This window comes from Pseudorca crassidens, chromosome 3 (genome assembly GCF_039906515.1).
Source record: "Pseudorca crassidens isolate mPseCra1 chromosome 3, mPseCra1.hap1, whole genome shotgun sequence".
Classification (NCBI taxonomy): Eukaryota; Metazoa; Chordata; class Mammalia; order Artiodactyla; family Delphinidae; genus Pseudorca; species Pseudorca crassidens.
The window spans coordinates 58,725,137-58,743,570 of record NC_090298.1 but is presented as its reverse complement, the minus strand read 5'-3'; positions in this window follow the sequence as shown (position 1 = coordinate 58,743,570).

Genomic DNA, 18,434 nt, shown 5'->3' with positions numbered 1-18,434 from the left:
GGCAGAATCCACTTTAGGGAAACTTGAAAAAAGTATGCCACCAGAGCAGTGGAAAATACCCACCCTGTGGTTTCAGGGTTTGATGTTCAAATTGTATGATAGCAAAAGATTCAGAGAGCAAATTAGCCAGAGTTAGACTGCCCATAAATGCTATTCCTGTAATTAGATGATGAGAAGAAAATTCTAAAAGCTTCCAATTCAATTTCCTTCGTTTAGGATAGTCTCATTTAATTAACCATGACCCTACGGGAGCAGCCTGAGACCGTGTTGACAATAGGGGAGGACAAAAAGAAACAAGAAAATCGGAGATGGGTCGTAGTTAGCCTAATACATGTACTTTGGGATGCTAATCAAAGAGATTCACAGCTCACTGGGTCCCCTCAAGTTTCCTTGGTACACTCACATAATCTGATTTCCTAGTTTCAGAATGGGAGGTGCAGTGAAATTCCAGAAAATTCTTTTCTATGTTTAGAAAAGCTGGAATGTGGCTGAGTGTAAGCGGGCTGCCCAGCTGACAGCTGGAAGGATGAACCCATGTGACTCCTGAACCACAGATTTGGAAGGAAATAGTTGGAAGAGCCCTGTGAAGAGCGCTGTTTCGGAAGGCGGCCTCACTGGGTGTCATGGAGGAAAGAGTTTGCTCTGCTGGTTCTCTCTGAAAGACCCACAATGCTTTATTTGTTTAGTGTAACAGATGCTCTTAATTAATTTCAGCAGTTTTATTATCTCATTTCCTGGGTGTGAGTAAGCAGCACAGGATCCCGTTTCTGAGAAGAGCATTATTCATGTTGTCGGGGAGGTGAGCTTTAGGTAAAGGAACGCCTGGAACCACTTTCTTGAGACCATAATCCTGATCAGTTGGAGAAAAAGTCATCAGGTCTGTAAGTCAGGGACTCCTCTTGCTTAGTCTGAGAGAAATTTAATTTCCAGTTTTGCCAGTGAGTTAATGACATGAGAGGGGAAAGCATCAGTAATTCCAGCACCAGTGAGTTTCTTCTTTGGATCTGAGTCGAAAATTCCACTATATTGACTAGCTTTGGAGCAAGAGACTCCTGGATAATTATTAACTGGATAGTCTCCTCCTCTTCTATTCTGTTGAGGTATATGGAAGTGAAGATAGTCAACCTTCTTTTTTTTTTTTAAACTACAGAAATGGCAGTTTCATGTGGTTCAACCTAATATTTCAGCGAAACCCAGTCATCACCTGAGGTTCACGGGTGCTTGATTCTCTGTGAGACTGTACATTGCATGTTAATTTCACTACCTGTTGCACTCTCTGAAATAAGCCAGTGGAGACGCTAAATATGCGTGTTCCCTCTTGATTTCACTCGTGCAGCATTGCCAGCCTTCAGTGACTGCCCTGGCCCAGGTCAGCCTCACTTGATGTTCTGCTGCCTTGCCTGGGTAGCCAACCTCAGGTTCAGAGATGGTGGTTGTATACATGGAGAACTGTCCAGCCATTAGCTCCTGTTTTTTGAAGTGATCACTGTTTTAATCTCTTTTTTGGGGGAGAAATTTCTTTTACGAAGTGTTTACTCATATTTTATCCCAGCACCATCAAAAAAATTACATTTAAACAACTAATGTGCCTGAGGCTTTTGCTTTCCAACAGATAATTTCTGGCATTGCTCACATACCTCTTGGATACCTATACACAGCGACCTGCTATTTACTACTTGTTCTTAGCCCATTAACTTTGTTTCTACATCCTTGCCTCTAGGATAAACTTGAGGTAGAGTTTTTTTCTTTCTCCTTAAAGAAATCCTACGTATGTATTGAACTTTGAATGTAACAGAGGCGGCATTACAAACCAACACAGACAAACGTCTAACCATATTGACACACACACACACAAAGATGTATACTTTCATCAGTATAAAGATAAACTCCAAGTGGATTAAAGAGCCGAATATGAAAAATAAAAACTTAGAAACTTTTAGGGGGAAAATGGGGGGAATTAAAAATGTAAAATAGTGGAATAGGAGGGGATTTCTTAAATAAAACATATAAAGAACATATTGTAAAGAAAAAGATTTATACATTTAACTACACTGGAATTAGTAAATATCTGTGAGACAAAGCATTGTAGAGATTAAAAAAACTCAAACTGGGTTTTTTTTTCTTTCTAAAATTCAACAAACAATAAGTATCCAAAATATATAAAAATGACTTCACATCAGTAATTTTAAAAAAAATGGTCAGAGTATGAAGAGGCAGTTCAGAGGAGAGGAAAAGGCAAATGGTCAACAACTGAAAAGATGCTCAACCTCAGGAATGATCAGGAAATGCAAAGTAAAACAGCAGTGAGGTACCATTTCACATCCGTCAGATGGGGAAACAACAAAGGGCTAGGCTCTAACAAAACAGAACCTCATATTCATTGGTTGAGGGCACATTTTGCTTTGTAGAGCAAAATTGGTAATTCCCAGTACAATTGGAGATGTAGGTCCTTATAACTGAGTTATTTCACTTCCAAGTATTTAAGACTGTCTCACAAATGCTCAAGGAGCACTGTTTGCAATAGTAAAAAAGGGGAAATGACCCAACTCCATTGACTAGAGTAGGGGTTTGGCCAATTACAGCCTGCTGGGACAAATCCAGCTCACTGTTTCTATGTAGCCTGCAAATTGTGTTTACCCTTTTTTAATGCTTAAAGATATCAAAGACAATATGTTATATCATGTAAAAATTATATGAAATTCAAATATTAGTGCCCATAGTAAAGTTTTTTTTTAAATTGAGGTATAGTTAATTTACAACATAGTAAAGTTTTATTGGAACATGGCCATGCTCATTCATTTAAATGTTGTGCTTGGGCGGGCTCCCCAGGTGATTCTGATGCACACTAAGTTTGACGAACAGAGGAATGAATAGATTGGTGGATTCATACCATGGAATAGTATACAGTAGTTAAAATCGATTAATTAGATCTACATATATTGATATGGCAAGACCTTCCTTAAAGTGAAAAATATTACAAAAGGATATGTATAGTTTGATACCACTCCATACAATTAAAAAATAGTTTATGTGGTTTATAGACACATATACAAGCAGCATGAGTTCTAAAACATGCATATGAATAATAATACTAATTACAGAATAGTGGTTACTTCTAAAAAAGGGAGGGTGGTGCTGAATTTTAACTGTAAGTTTTATTCCTTAAAAATACAGAAATCTGAATTAAATATGACAAAGTGCTAATATCTATTAAATATGAGTAGTATGTTGAGTGTGATAGTTTTTATATGCTTGAAAAGCTCATAATTAAAAGTAAGAAAATTTAAAGCCATACTTTCTCCTTAAAAAAATTTAGGGGGCTTCCCTGGTGGCGCAGTGGTTGAGAGTCCGCCTGCCGATGCAGGGGACACGGGTTCGTGCCCTGGTCTGGGAAGATCCCACATGCCGCGCAGCGGCTGCGTGTGAGCCATGGCTGCTGAGCCTGCGCGTCCGGAGCCTGTTGACTTCGCAACGGGAGAGGCCACAACGGTGAGAGGCCTGCGTACCGCTAAAAAAAAAAAAAAAAAAAATTTAGGAACATAAATATTTAATAATTACATATTTAAATATTAAAAGTGATCTATAATCCCACCACCTGAATATAATTACTTAATATTTTGGTATTTATCCTTCTAGTCTTTTTTTGCCTACACCTAGTAAAATAAAGTTTTAGTTGCAAGTTTTAGTTGTGAAAGAAACTTTGTATTCCTTTCCTTTTTATTTAATACTGGTTCTTAGCAATTTTCCATATAGTTACTCTAATTTTTATAAAACCACATTTACTCCATATATGCATAACACTTTTTCTGGTGTTTAACATACTATATGTTTGCTGTACAAATTTGGAAAATAAACTCTGAAGAAAATAAAGACCATCTGTCACTGCTGCACTTTGATGCTATAATTTTTATGTATTTTTCTCTAGTCCTGATTATTTTGCATCTTTAATTTTTTACTTAATGATGGGTCATGAGAATTTCCCCATGATATTCATGTTCTAAAACATGATTTTAAATGGCTCCCTATTATTCTACCATACACAAATGCTCATGTAATCTATCTTCCTCTTTTACCCTCTGACAACATTTGGAAGCGTGAGTTAGAAAACTCTGAATAATCTGTTGCTGGTCTCCGCGGGGGCCAGGGAGGGAGGAGCAAGTGCTGGGGGATGTTGAAGGGAAGATCTCTGAGCTCCGAGGAGTGGGTGGGGAGAGGGTGCTCTTGATTCTCACCCAGAATGGGCTGTACAGGAGTTGAAAGAAGCTATTCATCTTCCTCCATCTCTGCTTGCTTCTGGACTGCAGGTGTGTGATGGGCTGACTTGCTGGGCAAACTTTTTTTGGGGGGATAATGTACTGCATGATTTTCACCTCACATTAAGGAGACAAGCAGTAACTGTCGTGTGACGAATATAAAGTCAAATCACAAAGCCTTATATACAAAAGGTACTTTAGAGGTCATTTTACTCTGACCTGTTTTAAGTAATGGAGTAACCCAAGGTCACATGTCTAACTTTTCTTCAGCTGATATGGTAAACTCTTTCAATAATAATTCTGAAATGTACAGTTGTTCATATTTTAATATCCTTGAAACTGGGATGCGTCTCACAATCCCTGGTGTCTTATTCTCACTTTTAACTATTGTTCCCATTTTAATGTTTCTGAAATCAGGATGTGACTTAACAATCAATGACTTCCTAAGTTCACTAAGATACAGTCCTTTCAAGCTGTGGTTTTAAATCCGGGCTATACATGAGAATCATCTGGAGCACTTTAAAAAAATATATAAGATGCCTGGTCATCACCTCAGAGATTCTGTTAAATTGGTTGGGGTAGGGGGTTATGCATTTGTATTAAAAACTAAGAGTTGGAACCACTGTCACAGCCTTTAGTGGAAAGAAAAATAATGTGTCATCATAGCAATCAAAAACCAAGTAAGGGTGACTCTTAATAAAGTTACTGGAAGACCTGGCTTCCAACTTAGAGAAGTTCCATCAGGGAATTACAAAAGGATATGTATAGTTTGATACCACTCCATACAATTAAAAAATTGCCCTAGGGCAAGAAGAAGGAGCGCTTGGCTTGGAATCAACAGATCTGTCCGGGCTCTAACTTCTAATGTTACGGCCCTTGGCAGGTGATTTAGCCTCTCCCAGCCTTGGTTTCTTCATTTGTAAAATAGCAACAGGGTTACTTCACAGGGTTGTCGTGAACATTAAACAAGATATGTAATAAAATGCCTGCTGCGTTTTAGGACACATTATAGGTACCTTTAAGTGGAGGTTTTCTTGCAAATACTATTAATTTACATTTCAGATTTCTTGAGCCAGGGAGAAAAAAATGGAGCTAAATGTGGTTTATTGAAACCTTTTGAATGAATTCCTAGTGTTAGGGTCTCCAAGTCATTTCATATGGTAAAAATACATGGCAACAAAAGTATAAGGGTTAGTGTCAGCTTATTTTCTCACATTTTGTAAAATCAAAGGAATTGAGTGGAAAGGACTTACACTAACAAACTTAAGTTTACATTTCCAAAGCATTTCTAAATTCAGTCAGCTACTTGTAGAAAAAAGGACCAGTTTTTTTCACTATCGCTAGTCAACACAAATGATAATGTGAACTGTAGATAAACTTATGCCATAGTGCCAACATAGACTTTATTTCCTGTTTGGGATTTGGTGAACTCTTTGCTTCCCATTGCATTCAAATCAATTTCTATATGTATCATAATGGTTTCCCATGTTTGCTGAGTAGATATGTAACAGCATAGGCGTTTTCCACTGTAAGTAAAAAATATTTTCCAGCTGCATTGCATTTCTGGAAATGGAATCGACCGTAACCACTGGCACCAAATATTTAGCAGTCTGGATGCTGGTGGAGAGAAGGGAGGAGTTTGCACTACTCTCAGATCACCTTTGCCACAGGGCGGATTGTGCTCTGAATAGTTGAACTTGTGGGGAAAGCCCACACTGCCAGCGTTCAGTGTCAAACCACAAGCTGGAATTATTGTGCCCATCAGGACCTTCATCTTGGTTGGGTGGGGAAGCTCTTTTCCATATATAGCCAATGCTTGATTATCTGCTTGTGTGGAGAACCCACTTTGTGGATTATTCACAGGAATTTTTAGGTCAAGCCTGGATCCTTTTTCCCTGTCTTGCCACCCACGATGAGTCTGTAAACTGTCACCTCTATTCAGTTGGTATGTGCTGAGGAATTCAGTTGTGATGCCACCATGCTTGCATTTATTAAATGCCTATCTTATGCCAAACTTCTTATTAGCTCAAATCTTTATATATAACTTGGCGACATAAGTGGTATCATCTTATTTCCCAGAGGAGGAAACAAAGATTTAGAGTTCAAGATACTTGTCTAAGGTCATACCCCATTTTCAAATGTATAATGACTTCTAGGTTAACCGCTACTTCTGGTAACTTGAGCCATAGAAACTTCTCTATGAGTATGAGGACTCTGAAATCATTTTTATCAGTTTAGCATGGCAAACTTTAATCTCCTTTTATATAAGACAGACTAAAGGTTTTAACACTTGAGAGGGCAAGTAAATAAAATTCAAACTGTGTAACGTATACTCTATGACTATCACTCAGGTTTTAAAAATAAAATCAGTTGAACAAAGATGGTGAAAGTGTCTTTATTGCTAGATAATTATTCTTTTAGGACAGATTGTAAATGCAGGCATTCCCCCCCCCGAATATATTTTGCTTGATGGAGAGCAATTTCCCCGTTCTCTCCAGATGATTCCTTTGTTACTATTTCTATTTAAAGCCTTGTTACCTTTGCTCCTGGTCCTACTGTAAATCACTGTTTCCATAGCAACAAGACAGAATGAGGAGGAGGGTAGCAACTGGCTCTTGAGAGAATGGAAATGCAGTGGAAAGTTCCACCTGAAATAACAACATGCAAATCACTTTAGCATATGATAAACAACAATGAAAGTGAAGCTTTTTTTGGGAAGACAGCTTGTTTGGTTTTTGGAATGTGCTCATTTTTCTGACGGCTTCTCTTTCTTGTTATCTTTCTTTAAGACCAAAATAAAATCATTAAAAAACAAAAATTCAACCTGACATTGCATGTGACTCAGTGGCAGATGTAGTGGTTTGTGCTTCCAGAGATAGCTCTTGAGCAGAACACTTATAAAGGCTTTTAACTGGGAAATGAATTTGACTCTTGATTAAGCTACCTTTAGTTGCCAGGATATAGCCGAAGAGTGAGATACTCCTCTGAAGTGAGATTTCCCCAACCGTTTTGCTACCAAGGACCTCTTATTATTTTTCCTTTCATCTTTTCAAAAGATTTTTTAACATACCCATATAATTGGAAGTTTCAATATTGGCCTATATTTCTTCTCTTATTCAGAGAAATGTAAATTTCCTTTTTGGAATATAAGAAATCTTTTTTTGGAATATTGAAAATAGCTTTCAAAATAGAGTTTCCCCAAAAGGAAATTGTTGCTGTTTTGAGATGGTCAGCAGAATAGAGTGGGCAACATAGATATTTTACATTAAAAAAAAATTGTAGGGCTGTTTTAAGTATCCCTTCCTTGTACAACACAAAGCACAATGTAAACACTGCTTATATCTTATGTGAGTAAAAAAAATACAGAAATGGTATTCCTGGAAATTTTGGGAAAATGCCTGTATCTTTTCACACTGAAGCCAAATAAAGTCATTCTTCACTGCTCTTCATTGCTGTTATTTATGGGCGTTGCTCTGAGACATTTTTTCCCTAGGTTCAAATTTTCAAGCAATCAGAGAATACATTTTTGAAACCCTCGAACGGTAATGATTAAGCACCGTGACACCTCCTTTTATGCAACAGATAGTGCAACCATCACATGTCGGCTGAATTCTCTCAAATCATACCGTCTTCGGGTATCTTCACGCACACCTTCTCCTGGGATCACGCCTGCTTGTGGGAGTCCCATTCATAAAGCCCAGAGTCTTTGCTTCAAAGCCGCTCTGTTTAATGAGATCAATGGCCAGGTCTCAAGATGAAGTCCTCTGGCCCCCTGCTTCAGAATAACCTGGAGTGCCTGTTAAAAATGCAGAGACCGGGGCTTCCCTGGTGGCGCAGTGGTTGAGAGTCCGCCTGCCAATGCAGGAGTCATGGGTTCGTGCCCCGGTCCGGGAAGATCTCACATGCTGCGGAGCGGCTGGGCCCGTGAGCCATGGCCGCTGAGCCTGCGCGTCCGGAGCTGTGCTCCGCAACGTGAGAGGCCACAACGGTGAGAGGCCCGCGTACCGCAGGGGGAAAAAAAAATGCAGAGACCCAAATCCAGACCAACTGATCCGTTTCTGGGGGTGAGATGTATCAATATAATGTGAATTTTGGATAGGCTCCAAGTTCCTTTATTTCCTAGTGCTCAGTTAAGCTCTCAGCTAAGGAAGGTTGAGGGTGGAGGCTGTCCCTGGTGCTAAAAAGCCTTCAGGTCCTCATAGGCATCAGCAGCCCTAACACCTGTTCTTCTCTTCCCTCTATCACTGCACCAACCCCTCCCCAACCCCTGAACCAGACCCTGTCATCTGCCTCCTCACGAGACCTTAAATTCTTCCGGTTGCTCCTTGTAATTTTTCCTTAAAGTCTTTTGAGAAATTATCTCATTTGTAAAGCATGGATTAAGAGTGGGTGTATGTGGACTTCCCTGGCGGCACAGTGGTTAAGAATCCATCTGCCAATGCAGGGGACACGGGTTCGAGCCCTGGTGCCACGGAGCAACTAAGCCCGTGTGCCACAACTACTGAGCCTACGCTCTAGAGCCCGCAAGCCACAACTACGGAGCCCACGTACCACAACAACTGAGCCCATGTGCCTAGAGCCCGTGCTCCACAGCAAGAGAAGCCACCGCAATGAGAAGCCCGTGCACCGCAACAAAGAGTAGCCCCCGTTTACCGCAACTAGAGAAAGCCCGTGTGCAGCAACGAAGACCCAATGCAGCCAAAATTAAATAAATAAAATTAAAAAAAAAAAGAGTGGGTGTATGTGAGGAGTGGGTGGGGCTGAGGTGAGGCAGTTGGAGAGTTTTGTACTTTTCTCAAGAGCTCTGCCCTCATAGCAGAAATTGAGACACAGATGTAGAGAACAAACGTATGGACACCAAAGGGGGAAAGCCGCGGGGGGTGGAGGTGGTGGTGTGATGAATTGGGAGATTGGGATGGACATGTATACAGTGATGTGTATAAAATTGATGACTAATAAGAACCTGCTGGCAAAAAAAAAAAAACAAAAAAGAGCTCTGCTCTCATAGAATGACCTTGATTGCATTAGTTCCTCCTGGGGTTGGGGGGTAAGAGCAGGGGTGGGAAATATTCCATGCAGGGCCTTGTATAAAAACATTTCCATTGAGTGAGATGGACACCCATATTGATATGATTTGGGGGCTGTATGTTTCTCTCTCTAATAGTTTGGTTCAGGACCATAAGAATTCTAGCTTACATTTCCTGAGAATAAACCAAATTGTGGATGAAAGAAGCATTGATGGACGTACGGAGAAATCTATTTGGTTTTTTGTTTTTAATTGAAGTATACTTGATATACAATACTGTGTAAGTTACAGGTGTATGATATAGTGATTCACAATTTTTAAAGGTTATATTCCATTTATAGTTATTATTGAATATTTGCTATATTCCCCTTATTGTACGATATGTCCTTGTAGCTTATTTTATACCTAATAGCTTACACTCTTAGTCCCCTACCTCTGTATTCCCCTCCCTACTTATCTGGGTTTTTTAAAATATATATTCATCAACAACAAATGGATGATTTTGAGCTTGCTTGAAAGAGGCTTTGATTCCAGTTTAACCAATGGATGTATCTGAGGTCATATGAGAGGAGTAAAGGGAATAACAATCCATTTGGCACTGGTAGGAAGTTCTAAACTGAGGCCTGCCTCTTAGAATCACAGGTGAGACATATTGTCTACAGAGTGGCCCATGGGGGTGTAGAGATGTCCCCTGAGTTTGGGATCTGGATGTACGGTAGCCATCTTTATATCCTCCAGGACGGGGCTGCCCCTGGCCTCCTAGGCCTGGTGCCTGGAGCGATACTGAGTAAATCACACGCCCTCTCCTAGGTTTGAAAATTTGTACCTTCCGCTCTGTGAGTTCCTAGTCATCCTGTGCCGATATTGAAATTGCTCTGTGAAATTCAGGGTCTCTAATAAGTGCTGGGCAGGGCAGCCCCAGCTCGGATAGCACAGGCAGTAGCAGCTTCTCAGCTTGACTACTTGACACCCAGCAGAGATCACACCTCGTGGGAAGGGGAAATCGACAGGGAAATATGACTGGGAGATTTCATGGGCAGGAAAGGCCCAGGGTATAGGATTGATTACAGCTGGGTCTGGGTAGGAGCGGGGCAATCTGAGAGCCCTGGGCCTCTGTAAATGGGGAAGGGCACGTGGAAAATATGGGAAGTAAAAATGAGGGAATGAAAAGTTAGTAGTAGTCATCCTGTCATTTGCAAATGATTTATAGCTTTCATACCCGTGAGCTCTTTTGATTCTTCTGAGAATATTCAAGATGTAGGGGTGGGTGTTATCCCCAGTTTACACATGAAGATACTAAGCCACAGAGAGGCAGTGACCTGCTCAAGGCTAGCTGGGACCAGGACACAGGTCTTTTGTCTCTTGTTTGGCTCTCCTGTCTATTTCTTCTGTTCCACACTATTGACTAACAGTCAGAGAGTAACCCCATACTGACTCTGCCTACTTCATAATTCTGCCCAGGGTCAGCTGAGCAGGGAATAAGTGATCAGAGAAGGAGGCATATCTAGGAGACTGAACTTTTCCCCAAGGTTGACTTATACTAAATGGATGTCCATGACCAATGGTGTTTCGTTAGGCTGAGCTGCATAATGGGTCTTTAATGTGGGTAAGACAAGACCACCCAACTCACTTTTAACTGATGAAGCTGAAACCAGATCTGTAGAGGTGAAAGGCTTATGCATTAGCCCTGGGATAATAGATTTCCAGATGGCTGGAATTGGACCTCTGTCTCTGCCTTTGGCCAGTGATATTGACCAATAAACTGCTTTATGTCAATAGATCAGAGATATAGTGCAAGTGAATGTTACATGTAGATAATAGCCTTTATTCAGGGTCTTTTGTAACTATTTAATGTACAGTCTTAAGACTCTCAGAGGGGAAATGTTCTGAGAAACCTCTTTGAAAGTCTTCTACATGATGCATTTTGTAAGGGGTAACATATGCTAAAATTAAGCAAGGTGTACTTGTAAGAAAGAAAAAGGTAAGGGTACTTGTGAATAGTTTGAACAGTGCTTGTTACAAATAGCCTTGCCTTTCCGAGCGTCCTCTCCACGGATGTAATACTAAAGCAATGTTATGAGTGACACACAAAAAAGTTGAAGACTCCTTGATGTAGCTGTCATTTTTCTCATAGAGAGACACAATTATTTTCCAGTCTACTTGATAGAAATGTAAATGCGTGTCTCTGAGAAAGTTACTCTCCCCCGTGAATTAATGTGGTCCATCTGAAAAGGGGCGATGAATGGGCTACGTGTAAATTATGACTTCCCAGGATGTTTTCTGACATTCAACTGAAAGAGATGGATCTGGTTGAGGTTGGTAATTGTGCCTCTTTCCCTGTGGGCTGTAAGCATATTTTCATGGGAGGGAAGTGAATGCAAAGGTGCACGCACGGGAGAGTACCCTTAGCACCGTAGGTGAGCAGGTGACCTCTTTTAGCGATGGTTTTTTAAAAGTTGGCTTTGAATGGTCTGAAGAGAAAACGAGTTAAAGATTATTGGTGGAGTTTAGACACTGAATTTAACGTCCTCTTCACATTCTAAATATGACACACTATTGTGAGAAATAACCCCCAAGGTGAACAGGGTTGAAAGTGAAGGTAGGGCTCTGAGGAAGAAGCCAGCTGGGCTGAATGGTGATACAAAGAGCCTTCGGGGCAGAAAAATGCAAAGTGCGTCCCAGATATTTGTGTGTTTGCTAGTGAGGTTGGGGACATGTAAGAGATTTTGTGCCGGTTAAGTCTTCGGCAAGAATCAGAATTGAGGAGGAAACGTGAGAAATCAAACACAGCTCTTAATTTCCCAGGAAGATAGAGGGAGACAGAATTGCCTGTCTCTCCCCCCTCACAGTATTTGCCGTGCTGATCTGAAGAATGAAAACATTGATCTAAAATTAGGGTGAAACGAAAGACTTCAAGGCTTATATCCAAGAAAGTAGCTCCTGATTTCATAGTTTTTCCTCATGTACGGTTTGCAGCTAGAATCACACATGATGAAGAGTTTTCTGGTTATACGAAGAAGTGGCATTAAAATATTACAAATAACTTTGCCTACTTTCTTTTAGATTTTGTTCTCAGTATAATTTAGACAAAGATAAGGTTATGCAGTTAGGGATGCTCTCTTCTATTGGTTCATCTTTCTAATTAAAAAAGGACACGGCATCATTTATTCCTTCAACTCATCGAATACTCATTGAGTTGCTTACTGCGTGCCATGCTCCGTTCTGAGTGCTTGACAAGGTTTATCTCCCTGAATCCCCACAATTCTATGAGATAGAGCCTTGGGTCGGGTTCTCGAGGCGGAGAGGTATGTGTAGAAAGTTGATGGGGGGAATGCTTTTGAGATCAACACCTGTGGGGTGAAGGCAGTGGCCTGGGAGGGGGCCGGGTAGGGAGGAGTCTCACTGCTGCAGAGGTGCAGCAGAGGATGAAGCTGAGCCCACTGGGGACCTGGAAGGTCCTTCAGCTTTGTTCCGTCTTGAGACAGGGGAACTAGGTTTTACAGCCCTCATTCATCTCCCGCTACCCCCACCCCCACCCCCGCCAATGATCAGTGGATGTCAGATGTCCCCAGGAAGGGGTATGATCCTGGGCAAGGCCATCTCTCAGCAGCTGAGAGCCATCAGCTGTCAATATTCCTAGCAGTTGGGGATGGATTGCACGAGTGCTGAAGTGGGGCTATCTGGGTACCCCACCATAGCCATTAATACAGGTACCATTACTCTTTTTACAGAAGAAAACAGCGGCTTCTAGAGTTAACAATTTGCCCAAGGTCACACAGCGGCATGGAGGGCCAGGATGAACGCTGTGCAGTCTGATCCAGAGCACACACTCAGAATCACCACTTGGCTTCTCCTACAAACCAGATAAGTAAACCATGCCGCGGAGCGGCATGTGGGATCTTCCCGGACCGGGGCACGAACCCGTGTCCCCTGCATCGTCAGGCGGACTCTCAACCACTGCGCCACCGGGGAAGCCCTGATGCAGATTTTTATAACCATCCCCAACCAGGTCAGTGAGATGGCCCCTTTCTTTGCTTCAGTGAGCTTGTTGATCGCAGCACACCTTCTGTTGTTTTAGCTATTTTGGTTGTTATCCATGCTCAGGTACCCTTTCACAGCTTCCCTGGAAAGCTGAGTGTGTATGGCATCTAAATGTTGATAAGTGGTATGTTATTGTATTTAGAAAGCTGTTCTCTGGCTCCCTGAAAAAACTGGTAATACTAAAATATTATGCTCTTGGATTGACATTGCTGTAATGTGATGGGCTCATTTGTATTCATGGTGAGCTTCAAAACAAGTATCCCAGACTGCTGATTTTTCTAATTAAATAGCTGGAAAAACCATCTACCATTATCTCATTTGAACTTTCTGTAATTGCTTATTTCCTCTTCTTCTTTTTAATGCATAAATAAAACCCTCAGATTTTAATTTCCCTTTGGCTTTTCTTTACTCAGAAATACTACCTTTCTTGACATTTTTTTCATGAGTTCATTTAAAAGAAAAGTTTATTACCTTACCTTTCTGATGCAGTGTTAAAAGGCAGATTACTGTCATTTCCCATTATTAGGGAATTATTATCAATAAATATTGTGATAATTGGTACAAAACACTAAACCATATAATTTTCTTCTCTGTTAAGCTTTGTTATGTAACAAATGGGAAGCTTCATTGTTATTTGGCAGTTGTATTTGGGAACATTTTCTCAAAGGCAGAACAGTGTTGGGGAAATGTGGCCTCTGGAGTTTATAGAAGCCACTTATTAGCTGTTTGGCCCTAGAGGACCTCATTTTTTAAATCTGTAAAATGAGGCCTTTTTTTGCGGGGGGAGCAGAATTCATGTGGTCGTAAGGATCAAGGGATCTGGAAGAAAAGAATTTTTTCCTAAAAATATAATATCAGTTGACCATCTATTGACTACTGACTGATTGATTAAAAAATCTTGAGCGCTCAGTATAACCCAAGCAGGCATGTGTGAGCACGTGCGCACACACTCAGACATCCAGACCTCACTGCTATCCTGAACTTTATTTAACCATTCCTTTGTTTGGGATGTTTAAACTGTTTCCAGTTTTTCCAATTATAAGTAATGTTACAGTAACTTTTTTTGTACATAAATCCTCCCAAATCTGTGATTATTTCACTAGAGAAGATTCCTGGAAGTAAAATTATGGGTCAAAGTGTGTGGACTTAAATGAGTTATGCATATATTTCATAAATACTGCTTTCCTGAAAGATAACCCAATTTACCTTCCTAACTAGGAGTTTGTGAGAACAGCCATCTCTCCACACTCTTACCAGTACTTAATAGTATTATCTCATTGTTGTCTTTATTGCAGACCTGTGGTTATTAGTAATTAATAAGGCTAAACATGTTTTCTAATGTGTTTATTAACCAGTTCCAATTTCCTGAGAATCGTCTAATTGCATATGCCTATCTCGATGTTAGATGTTAACTGTTTGTCTTAATTTATAACAACACTTTACATATTAAAAATATTAAATCTTTATTGTATTGTTTGCAAGTACATTTCCTATCTATCATTTGATTTCAACTTTATTTATACCATTTTCTGGTGGACAGATGTTTACATCATTTTATGTGGACAAATACAAATATCTATTTATAAATATGGGTGGTGGATATGTGGGCATTTATTATATATTTTTCCCTATCTTAAGATGATTCTTAGATAAAACAACTTTAAAGTCATACCCGCTCATTAAAGATTTCTTTCCTTGTACTTATACTTTGAAAGCCCTTCCAGTTTTCCTAGCACTATTTCATGAAGAATTCATTTCTTCCCTCTTGGTTTGTTTCATATAGTGCTGTCACTGTTAACTTGTCTATTTTCCTACTAGACATGAACTAGAACCTTGTACTTCTGAGTCCATAATGTCTGGTAGGTCTCATTAAACATTTACTCAATAAAGGAGAGAACAGTCTCTGGGGGAGGAAGAACTATGCGAAAAATATGCAGTCCAAGGGGTAGCCGCAGTCTCATCCTGAGGCTGTGGGAATGATAGATCTTTGAAATAGGAAGCTCTGGGCAGAATTGACTTCACACAGATTTCCTGGTGTAGACGCACTGAATCAGTCGGTATATTTGAGACCCCGTCATGAATACATGTCAGCCTCCTTCCAAACATACCCCTCTCCGGGATGTTTAAACAGCATGTGTACCTTTGTCGATGATGCTGGACAGATCAAGAGTAAGGAAGAGACAAACCACACCGGACCCTCCCATCACCAACAGCATTTAAGGGCAGGAGCTGAACTGTAGAGCGTGACATAATATTTTGCATTAATAAAGGCTTTGGAGTTAATCTTGTCTTCTAAAAAGAAGGCAAGCTTCTTAAGGAACATGTTCATGTTATTTGCACCTTATTTCCTACAGTGCCCAGAAAATTGCTGACTGTCTATTAGATGCTCAGTGAGTACCAAGAGGGTCTAATTTCCTTTTCTTTTGCATATTGCTATTCTTAGCAATTTTATGTGCAACAGGAGGACATTTTTTTTTAGTCTTCCAGGATTTTCATTTTTAACTAAATTTTTTTTTTTTATATCCCGGGCTGAGAATAAATATTCTAAATGTAATGTTAAATCTCAATTGAATATACGAGCTATTTTTTCAAAGCTTCATTTTGGATTCTTATTTCAGCTCTCGGTTTCCGTGTTATCTTGTGTCACAGTCAGATAGGAGTTGTCCAGAAGAGTCTTCTCTTGTCTAAATGCAGCCCTGTTTCTCCCTTAAATCTGTGAAACAACTTGTTAGATGAGGAGGCATCTTGCTTTTTCTGCTCCAGGCTGGAGGCAGAGAGTAGAACATCCACAAAAGACTAGAAAAAAACTAGATGACCCACCATGAGTGGAGCAATTTGGGGAAGAGGAGTCAAACTGAAGTGAAGCTCTGGGGTCTGACAGTGTTGAGTTGCCAGAGGTCGGAGGTCGGAGTTTCATGTCAGAAGTTCTGGGCAGGGCTTCCCTGGTGGTGCAGTGGTTGAGAATCTGCCTGCCAATGCAGGGGACACGGGTTCGAGCCCTGGTCTGGGAAGATCCCACATGCCACGGAGCAACTGGGCCCGTGAGCCACAACTACTGAGCCTGCGCGTCTGGAGCCTGTGCTCCGCAACAAGAGAGGCCGTGATAGTGAGAGGCCTGCGCACCGCGGTGAAGAGTGGCCCCCCCCTCGCCGCAACTAGAGAAAGCCCTCGCACAGAAACGAAGACCCAACACAGCCAAAAATAAATAAATTAATTAAAAAAAAAAAAGAAGTTCTGGGCAGCACAAAGTAGTTGTTTGAAAAGCAGCTTCTACTGGGAAATCAACCACTGACTATGTTGGCTGCTTATATGATGAAAAAAAGAAAGGCAGAAAGTACCATGCTAGAAGGCGAGGTCCTCACGGAGACCTCTGATGTTACCTCTTCACATCCCATGCAGCCGTGTACTACTTCTAACCACTGTTGTTTTTTGACTTTTCTATTTGCAGCCACAGGTATCTCTTTTCATGATTTTGCCAGGATTTTTTTTCCCAATTAAAAAAAATTGTGTTAAAATACACGTAACATAAAACTTAACCATATTAACTATTTTAAAGTGTTCAGATCCGTGGTATTGCTGAATTTTCAACACCAAAGTTTTCAAGATTTCCTGCCTCAGGCCCATGAGGCCACTGGAGGGCAAACAGATTGGCACCTGACATTGTATGAATTAGTCTGAAATTTTAAACTTGTGTTCTAAAAATTCAGAGTAACTTCATTTGGATTGTGGTAGTGGTGGTTTAAATGTGAGACTGAAAAGAAAACTTGGCTTTGTTGTCAAATATGACATGAAGGGAATGTCACCGGTGTGGTAATTCAGATATAAAAGTCTTTGGAACCTCAGGAATGGAACATTCATCCTGCACCAGAGCTGGCTTTCTAAACTGGTGCTCATTCCTACGCTGGGTTCGCATTTCAACTCTTCCGAGGTGTCTCCTAAAGGCAGTGCATGCAACCGCGTTGTCCTTTATGTCTTCCGTGGTGGTCCTAGGGACCAGCCGTGGGATTCCAGAGAAGTCACTTTTCTGTTCTGTGACGTGGTTCATCCTGCAGATAATGGCAACGTTTTGCACATCATGGGGCAGCTGAAGGATTAATGTGATCTGTATGAGTAGTACCACAGAATCGTGCTATCTTCAGTGGCACTGTCAGGTGGGCTCACCCTGCCTTGTTCTTACAAAGCATCTTGCGTACCAGGAGTTGTCAATACTTTCTGGATGGTGTGTGTGTGTGTGTGTGTGTGTGTGTGTGTGTGTGTGTGTGTGTGTGTGTGTGTGTGTGTGTGTGTGTGTGTGTGTGTGTGTGTGTGTAGGAGGGCATGGTGAATGTATGCTGTTGCTTTGATTAGCCATCTCCCCCCTATTTACTCAACAACTACAACAAACCTAGGTAGTAAAATAAATGACAGTTGCATTCTTCACTGCTCCCTTGGCAGGAATTCTGCTTTGCTCCACATCAGTGGTTATTTGCAAACGGAGGAATAAAAAGAAGAGTCAGGGGCTTCCCTGGTGGCACAGTGGTTGAGAGTCCGCCTGCCGATGCAGGGGACACGGGTTCGTGCCCCGGTCCGGGAAGATCCCACATGCCGCGGAGCGGCTGGGCCCGTGAGCCATGGCCGCTGAGCCTGTGCGTCTGGAGCCTGTGCTCCGCAACGGGAGAGGCCACAACGGTGAGAGGCCCGTGTACTGCAAAAAAAAAAAAAAAAAAAAGAAGAGTCAGCTAAAGGCCTGGACAGAGTTGTAGGTTTCAACAAAATCATTTAGGAGGTGTAGATTTCTAGGTTTTTCTGCCCATTCCTGTTATGTTTCCCCTCCCTCTTTTCCTTCTTTCCTCCTTTCTTCCTCTGACGTAGAACATACATACCTAGCCAACGCTGTCTTCTTCGGTAAATATCAGTCTACTTTTTGATCACACCAGTCACTTGTAACTGTTTCTTTGCAGGCACATTTATTGATAAGATCTGGAGAGAGATACTCTGAAGTTGCTCTGTTTATTATATTTGATGTACTGTAGCTAGGAAATGGGGTTTTTGCTTTTTTAAAAATAGTGCAGCTTGTGCTTCCTAATATCCTGCACTTAAAGAACATGATTACTGCTAATTATCATTTAGAAAAT